The 9,701-nt window shown below is 37.4% G+C and overlaps 2 long non-coding RNA genes and 1 pseudogene across 2 annotated transcripts; 2 read left to right on the plus strand and 1 right to left on the minus strand.

The window, feature by feature from the left end:
- Window positions 1-824: 824 nt before the first annotated feature.
- Window positions 825-3,142, minus strand: LOC127643490 (histone H3-like; annotated as a pseudogene).
- A 1,184-nt stretch (window positions 3,143-4,326) lies between these two features.
- On the plus strand, window positions 4,327-5,220 carry LOC127643652 (uncharacterized). Its single transcript, XR_007970557.1, has 3 exons — window positions 4,327-4,387; window positions 4,493-4,726; window positions 5,088-5,220. It is a non-coding gene; the product is annotated as an uncharacterized LOC127643652 (long non-coding RNA).
- A 347-nt stretch (window positions 5,221-5,567) lies between these two features.
- On the plus strand, window positions 5,568-6,245 carry LOC127643643 (uncharacterized). Its single transcript, XR_007970551.1, has 3 exons — window positions 5,568-5,622; window positions 5,744-5,868; window positions 5,971-6,245. It is a non-coding gene; the product is annotated as an uncharacterized LOC127643643 (long non-coding RNA).
- The last annotated feature ends 3,456 nt before the right edge of the window (window positions 6,246-9,701 follow it).

The following is a 9,701-nucleotide window of genomic DNA, read 5'->3' on the forward strand; positions in this document are numbered from 1 at the left end:
GAATAAATGTATCTGTCGTGTTCTCCTGCCTCAGACCGTACATCTACTCATCTGGGGAATTGGGTGGTTGCGGGTCTGAGTGTCGACGTGTTACTCATCATCTCACTGATCCTGCTGTTGAGATACAAACACAACAAAGGTTTGTTCATAGTATTGTTTGATCAATCCTAATGTTCACCACCAAATGAAGTCTAACAGAGAAATGTTTTGATAGTGTCACATAGTCTCAGTGTTTCCCTTTTAGGTGAAATCAACAAATCCTTTATTTATAGTTTACTCTGCATATTAAGGGACACAAGAAAGTATTTAAACATGAAATGACACACATTATCTTTAAGAGAAGTTGACATGTGGACACATCATTGATCTTTGTCTCTATCTACTGTAGATCAGCAGTGTATCAACCAACAGACATCAGTTCAGAATCAGAGGAAACTACCTGGAGAATCCCCGACAGAAAACTGTCCTCTACAGTCTGGTCAGACTCAATAACACATTATTCAAGTGTTTCCCTGTAACAGCTGTGTGTGGATCTTTAATCCTCAAACACATGTTTGCTGCCCAGCAGGTTGTGAGGATGTGGATACAAACTATAAGAAGAGCACAGGTAGAGTCTTAAATATTTAGTACCAGAAGACAGTTTACTCTGATCTGAAGCAGAACACAGACAGAGGTGAGAGAAACACACATATAATATCATCATTCAAAAGTCACAATTACAGTTCAAATGATCCCGCTGAATGTGCCAAATACAGCTGAAGCTTTTTACTTTATTATTATTATTCATTTGTGTCTTTTAGGTGGCAGTGCTGGAGTCGATGCAACTTATGCTCAAGATTTTAATCACCGAAAGAAAAAAACCTGCAAGAATTGATCAAGTTTATTTTAAAATACACACATTTACATGTAGAAGAAACGCTGAAATCAATCAATGATCAGATCATTCATTAAAAAAGACACCTGACAAGACAAAACTGGATTTCCATGAGATTTTGAGATGTTTTTTATCCAGTCTTGACGTCAACATGTAATGAGAGAATGCCGTTAAATGCCTTTACATGCAAAAGTTCGGATCATGTTTCTTGTATTTTGTGTCGGGAAGTTTGTACACAAACCTTCTGCTTTTATAATGCGCTTATTTTAAATGTGTGTTTAATAGTGCAACATTTATTGTAGTTGGGACACTTTCTTGTTTAAGTTCAGAATTTGCTCTTTCATGTAAACTAACTCTTACATTATAAACCTGCGTATGTGTGTTTCTATGTCTTATATAATTCTGATATACTAGTTAAGAATGACATTACAATTGTACAATTGTATCATGTAGAGCCTTTATTGTCCAGAAGATGGTGTCAATGTATTGGTGCATGTATTAATCTAACTAACAATCTAAATAATTCGTTTTTATATTAATCCTGAAAAGTTTCTAAACCACTTTAATCTGTTTATGAAAAGTTCAATATACAGAACTGTGTACAAGTTTTAGTAAAGTGTGGCATTTTCAAAAATAATCTAATAAACCGCTTTTATATATCAGTTGACTTCATACAAAGTGCAGTAATCATGAAGCTAAATTAATATTTGTTGTGACCAGACTTTGCCTTTAAAATCACAAATTCTCCTAAATACACTTGCACAAAGTTTCTCTTGCACAATGAGATTCATCTGACTGCAGTTTTTATTCCTCTATGCTAATTTATAAAGGAGTCGACGCGTCCTCTGATTGTGTGTCTTCATGGATCAAACACACTAAATGATTTCATTGGTCAGCTCTTAGATTGACGGGCGGAAAGAGAGCCAATCAAAAGCTTTGAAATGAAGGTCCCGCCCATCGACTCGTATTTGAAACGGACAATAAGATTCACTTTCCTCTCTTCGGTTTACTAATTTAAAATGAAATAAAACACCGTTTAAACATCGACTATTTAGTGTGAGATGTGTAACTCTTAAAAGCGCGTTTAATTTATCCAGAATAAAGTCGTTTATCCTCTGAATCGACGAATAGCGGGTTTGACAATTTACTGAATATTATAACACAAAACGCTTTTGTGCCTCCTTTCCAGCCTTATCAACTTCCAAACATGATGACGCGCATTCGATTTCCACTCGAATGTTTCGTGAACAACAGACGGAGAAGAAATTTACATTCCCCTACAGGACCTAGTAGAAACACCACTGAAGGAGGAGCAAAAGTCAAGTCACGTGTTTATTTCTCGCTCTCATCTTATCGATGCAGTTTATTTCACTCAAATATATTCGATGTATTAACAAGATTTATTTTAAGATCAACATGGAGCAGAAGTTGAAATGTTATCAGCTATATTTAATTGTACATGTGGTGACCGACTGCATTTAATGTTATTGGGGGGGCGAGTTATCACAAAGCTTGTTCTCTCCAGAACTGGTTTTATATTAAACATTAGCAATAAAAGAGAGAAACAAAAGACATCTATAATGATGTGACACATCTAAGAACATTCAGTAAATAATTACTATATATTTTTAATGCAGATAAACACATGAAGCAGAAACTATTCGTGACTAGCGCTTTATGACACTTGTGAGTGTTGATTATGTGGAACTCCAAAATCCACTAAACACACAAGAACAAAAATAACTTCTGACATCATCTATAATAAAGCCAGACCGGAAATGATCCGTCAGTGGGATTGAAGTGACTCTTAAAAGAGTCTCCGGGGTTGATGTGGGTGACGTCACTGGATTTAAACGCGAATCCGGCGTGCCAGCTGAATGTCTTTGGGCATGATGGTGACCCTCTTGGTATGGATGGCACACAAGTTGGTGTCCTCGAACAGACCGACCAAATAATCCTCGCTGGACTCCTGCAGGATCATGACAGCGGAACTCCGGAAGCGCAGATCCGTCTTGAAATCCTGAGCGATTTCTCTCACCGGACGCTGGAAAGGCAGTTTGTGAATCAGCAGCTCAGTGGACTTCTGATAACGGCGGATCTCTCAGAGCCATGGTACCGGGTCTGTAACGATGATGTTTCTTGACTCCACCGGTGTCTGGAGCGCTCTTACGGGCGGCTTTAGTAACGAGCTGCTTCCTCGGGGCTTTTCCTCCGGTGGATTTACGAGCGGTCTGTTTAATTCTTGCCATGACTTCAACAGTCTCTTCTCTGTTCTTCACAGGAAATGCAGATGATCGTTACACCGCTGCTTTATAAAGGCTAGTTCGAGCACGCGCTCAGTGTGGGGAGGGCAAAGAGGCTTGTGATTGGCTGATATGGACGTCTACGCATCACAGTTGACCAATGACTGAACGGATCGTCTTTTCAAACAAGCGGCGGCAGTTTCCCGCTCAAGATCTTTAGTTCAGTTCATCTCTGTGCGCATCCGTACCGGAAACACGATTGGTACCGCGCATGTGCGAAAACTCACATTTGATGTCACTTCCTGTCATCGCCAACGTTTTTACGACAGTATGCACTACAGGTCGACTTTACTGTCACGATTTGTACTGCGCATGTGCTCGATTTATAGAGTCGGGGTGTTGAGTGACTGAATTAAATATGGATTATTTTGTGTTGTATGTACAAATCATTCAAGAATTTGTCTTAAAAGGAGAAATTCCCGACAATCCCACAGAGCGTCGGAAGGTGAAACGGGCGTCTACGAATTTTGCTATTAAAGGTAACTTTATACCTAGAGATTTTATAATGAAAAAAGAGAACTGACTGTCTGGAACAACCAGGGTCATGTGCTTAATTCACAAATTGTGTTTAAAATATCTTATTAAGCTACGTTATCTGTACTTGTTCAGCTCACTTATCTGGATATTAATACATGGGTATTATAAAAAAAAAAAAAAGGGAATATAATGTAGTTTATAATGTAGTCTTTTTACTTTTTCCAACTTTTTCTTTTTTTCCTCTAAAAACAGACGACAGACTCTTCTACATCGGTCCTAGTAGGCAGTACATCCTGTCAGAGGAAGAGAAGAGGTCTGTTCTTATGGAGTGCCACAATAACCCTGGGACTGGCACAGTGGTGTTAGAGGCACTCAAAAGAGGGTTATTGCTGGCTAATATTGGCCTACAATTATCCAGGATGTGAAACAATTATCCAGTACTACATTGGTGGTACTTTACTTTTACTTTCTTCTTTTTATTTTACTTCTACTTTTTCCAGTTTTTTTCTTTACAATATCTATACTTAAAGATGTGTCTATTTTTGCCACCTCTGATTTTTCGATACCTCCTTGATTTAGAAGTTATATTTATTGTCATCACCAACTTGTATCAACTGGATATTTTTCTAGATATTTTGTTAAAACATTTTTTTTTTGCTTTTTAGGTCAGATCTTGTCACCGCTGCCAGTTGAATGACCCCATCAAGACTGTTGTGTCTTGCATTCCATTAAGGTACTGCTTACAATAATTTAGCATACTGATGAGACTAACAAGCTAGTCTCAAGCTTGTGTAAATTTTTCCCAGCATTTGGCTGATGCTAATTTTGTGCCATGCAGGTAAAATAATCTTGGGAAGAGCTTGGTTTGGATTTGATTGGACCACTGCCAGAAACAGCACGCAACAACAAGTATGTCCTTACCATGACAGACCTGTACACCAAATGGGTGATTGCAGAACCAATGCAATCTAAGATAGCAGCTGAGGTGTCTGCAATAATAACCACAAAGTTGTACTTGTTCGGCATGGTTAGGAAAATCATTACAGACCAAGGGAAGGAGTTTGTCAACAAGGTGAAGTTTTGTAAAGGTTTTATTATGTTTTTATTATGTTTTAGGCATAGGTTGATCTACATATTTTCTTTGCTATGATTTTGAGTCTTTGAGCTCTTGTTATGTCACTGTTACACTGTATATTTAGAGATGTGGATAATGTAATGTTTCTGGGACTGTGTGTGTCTATGTGTGCCCAGAGTGTCACTATCACTTTAGCATTCTCTACCTCAGTAGATAGCATCACCAGGAAAAGATTAGATTACAGAGGTGACTCATTGTGACCTACATAAACTGGGGTGGATGACCCATCAATAGACGAGACCAGAGAATTCTGTTTTTGTTTTCAATGAGTTTTAATTTTTGGGTACTGCTTTTTTAGGTTCTTCGCAACATAGAGAGCACTCAGAGCATACAACAAAAGTCATTCCAAAATCGCAAGCACAAGTATGTCCGAGTATGTTCTGTTCAGGCCAGTGATGTTCTGCTCTCACGGGACCCCAAGAAACGACGGACAGGAAACACATTTACTATTCGGCACCAAGGGCCACTATTGTGAAAGGTTCAACTTTCCAGAGGGTCAGTGTGTCAAGACTGAGGACATACTACAGATTGAAAAGTAAGAATGTTTGATAAACAGTTTAAAATAAAATTATATATATATAGAAAATTTGATATTTGCGTGTAATTCCTGTTGTTACTAATTGTCACGTATTTGTGCATCATCAGATGGACCAACTGAGAGGATGTTTCTCCAGGATCACAGTAAGCTGGATTTTCACACAAGTATGCCATCAAACTACTGGTATATGTCCATTTTTTTTATTTGTATTTTTGTTTTTGTGTTTGTAGGAGGAGGTGCCATTGATTTGCCAGTGGTGGTGCATTCAGCTGATGGAGAGGTTTTGCCTAAAAGGGTATGACAGACTCTACAGATAAAATTTCAGTATCTTGGCTGTATTAAGTCACTGTTGGCAAAATGATACTAGAAAGTTGGTTTACAAATAGAGTGCACATACATTTATATATTTTCCAAAGGTATGGACAGAGATTTGCATACTGGACAGAAGAAGCATCCCAACTCCTTCAGGGAACCCTTGAGCCTGTCCACCACAAAACTGTTGCCCAGCAGAAGAGTTGTGGTTTAAGAGGACACTGATAAGGTAAATGATTTTAGTGGTCATATATCAAGCAGTTGCATGCATGCTGGATAAATAGTTTAATTAGTTTACGTGCCATTTTTATATATATATATATTTCACCAGGTGCAACAGCTGACCATTGTAAAAGACCTTCATACAGCTTGGCACTGGGTTCACAATCACAGATATAATAAGTTCCATGGGGATGTGAGAGAGACTGCTTTTCTGCAAATGAACAGTGATGAACAACAAAATGCCCTCAGGAAGGTCCTGGGGGGTGAATTCTCCAATACAAAGGATGACTTTTTGTTTATATTTCAGTGTCAAGAGGACATGGAAACATTTTTGTCATACTGTGTTGATGAACAAGGCCTGAAGGTCAATGCCATGTTCCAGTGAGTGAGGGATGGAAGCAATTCATTAATTTATTAAATAAATTGAATGAATAAATAACTTTATCCTGTGTGTTTCTTAAATGCAGACATTTGTTGAAGTATGCTGAAATAAGTAGAACATATCTTTAGAAAATAAAATATTAAATGTAAAGAAACGCACACACACTTACACATCTGTATTTCCCAAATGGGTTCTAACAAATGTAAACTATTTAGTTTAACAGCAGCCCTATGGTACTCTTCGTGTCTTTTCTAAAGCCTGAGGCTTTTACCTCTTAATCTCAATACATGTGAATTACTTCAGATTAAAAACAGTACCATACAATTTGTGGTGTTTCAGTTAAAAACTGTTACATATTTGGGTATACAAATAACCAAATATAACTCTATATGCACTGCTAATTTGAACACAATTGTTACATAAACAATGAAACGGCGTAATTGCAGGCTGCAGAGCGACCTATCTTTGAAAGGCAGAGATTTGCTTGTTAAATCAGAGGGTCTGTCTCGCCTAATTAATGGCACTCAGGCATTGTACATTGATAAGCCCACATGTAAAGTAATCAATGGGATATTAATTACATTTTTATGGAAAAACAAATACCATTATTTGAAAAAGTCAGTGATACTAAATTCTCACAAAAAGGGTGGCTTAAACTTCATTGATTTCAGCTCACTAAATAACACAATTAAAAAAACTGGCTTAATCGATTCCTTAAAAAGCCCACCTCTATTTGGAATATTTTCCCTCAGCTTGCCTTCTCACAACTTGGTGGTGCAAATTGTTTTTTTTTTTTTTTTTTTAATGTAATTATGTTATTCAAAAAGTCCCTGTCAATGTAACTTTCACCAACAAGTTTTTTTGGCACTAAACTTTTCTCCTCATCTGTGTTACTTATGGAACAATAGGAACATTCTATTTAAGAATAAATCTTTGTTCTATAATTACTGGTTCAGTAATGGAATATTTCATGTAACACAGCTCTTTAATAACGAAGGTTTGCTTTTTAAGTATACTGAATTTTTTTCAGAATATAACAGTTATGATGCTATTCCATCTGGCTTACACGTGATTTTCAAAAATAATACTCTCTCTTATGGGTTCATTACACTCCTGAACCTGTAAGCACACCTATTGGTGAGATATGTTTCATTGAAAAAAGTAAGGAATCATAAAATAAGAGCTCTATTCCTTGAGAACATTGTCTCTGCCCCTCCTATAATCTCATATTGGACTCTTTGATCATTTAAATTGGAAAAATATATGGTCTATGCAAAAAAACTTTTTCCTCACGAAGTAAAAGAAATATCTTTTTAATTCATAATATTTACCCTGTCAAAAATTTCTTAAAGAAACATTTTCGATCTGATTTTGACACTAATTGCTCTTTTTGTCAGAATGACACTGAAACCTCTCATCATTTGTTTTGGTCGTGCATTTATTCTTTGCAACTTTGGGAAGATGTTAGTTTGTTTATCTAAAAATCTAAGTTTTTCAAAGAATCCTAAAACTGTTATTTTTGAATTTGTTGAAGCAGATCCAAATGCCTGCTTTATAATAAATGTAATTATTTTCCTATGTAGATTTTATATTCATAAATGTAAATATTTTTAATTGTAAACCTATTTTTTTGGTATTCTTACAAGAGATAAAACTTCACTTAACAAAAAAGCACTCAAACATTTTAATTTAATTAATGTTTAATTTAGTTAATTTTTCTTTCTAGTTTATTATTTTAGTTACTTTTTTAGTTTTGTTTCTGTTTTGAGTTATGGTGTTGGTAAAGTAGTTTCCTTAACTATTCTTATATTGCTGTTATTCTTTATATTTATTGTTGTGTATTAACTTTGTTGTACCACACTGTGAACTGAATGCTCACATTAAGCAATACAATATATATATATATATATATATATATATATATATATATATATATATAAATTATTTTTCCATATATTTTATTTTATAAATTTAATTTGTGCCACATATTAACCTTGAAATATATTTTACAAAAACAGTGTATTTTTTTGTTTTTATTAACAAGAAAAAAACATACAAAACTCTCGTAGGTATGAAATAAGAAATATGCATCAATAGGAACAATACAATTATTGTCTTTATATCAAGAGAATCACTAGTTAAGCTATCTCCGGTACTGATCGGGTAGTGTCAAATAACTACTGCCGTAAATTGTTTCGACATACTTCAGACAGGAAGTAGACGCATTTTCGCACATGCGCAGTACCGATCGTGTTTCCGGTACGGATCGAGTAGTGACACGCATGACACAAATGCTGGGGGGTCGACCAAGATGGCGCTCTGAGTGGACGTGTTTCTCTGAGCTCCGCAAACCGAACTGTTTTCTATATAGTTAAAGTGTGTACAAAACGGACTTTTTGCTTTTAGTTCATGTACCGCGTTTGTCCGGCTGTATTCTGGTTACTTTTGCTGGTATAATGAAGTCTCAGGAGAAGAGGAAAAGCGGCGCTAAAAAAGCGCTGGCTGGTACGTGTTTTACCAACATGGCTGAAACGTTAGCTCCCACTGAGCAGTCAGATTCAAACAACATGCTCATTGACAACATGCACGACTACCTCGAGTCAGACACGGAGGTACTGAAGGTCTCGTTAGTGGATGATAATTTTCCGCAACTTCCCATTACCCGGTTATATCACCTGCACCTAAATGTAGACGTGTGGAAGATACGACAACTGCCGCAATCCTCTCCCAGCTTTCCTCCCTCTCGCAGCTGATAAACAGCAGGTCAGATGCCTTGGAAAAGTTGGTCAGTGACAACTCCATGGTGATTGCCGACGTGAAGATGGCAGTTACAGAAAACACCAAGCAGATCACCGGTATTAAAGATTCCTTTGATGCTGTTTGTGCTGAAGTTAAAAGTGTTAAAGAGAGAGTTGACCGCTGTGATTCGCTGATTGAGGCCTGCAAAGTTAATACTGACAAGACTGAGCAGCGTGTTTCTCAATTAGAAGCTTACTCCCGACGCTGGAATCTCAAGCTCTACGGCCTAGACGAAAACAATCAGCAGGATCTGCGACTTGAGATCATCCGGATATGCCAGGGTCTGCTTCCAGAGGCTAAAACCAGGCTTCCAGATGCCATAGACGTCGTTCACCGCCTTGGCCCCAGGAAGCCTGGTAACATTCAACCGAGAGGTGTCATCCTGCACTTCTCTTCCAGATTCTACCGTGATGCTGTGTGGCGCTCTACAAAGAACTCCGGCTTCCTGAAGACCAAAAACCTCAAACTGGCGGAGGACTTGTCGGCAGAGGACAGAGAGAAAAGAAAGAAACTGTGGCCCATTGTTGATCAGGCCCGGAAAGATGGCAAGCCAGCTTTCTTCGTGGGCGGTCGTGCTTTTGTGGGTGGAAAGGAAATTCTCCCTCCTTGAGACTTTGTAGATGAGGTAATTCTTGTACACAGCTTAAGGCTGTCTTTTC

The sequence above is a fragment of the Xyrauchen texanus genome, chromosome 1 (assembly GCF_025860055.1).
Source record: "Xyrauchen texanus isolate HMW12.3.18 chromosome 1, RBS_HiC_50CHRs, whole genome shotgun sequence".
NCBI lineage: Eukaryota > Metazoa > Chordata > Actinopteri > Cypriniformes > Catostomidae > Xyrauchen > Xyrauchen texanus.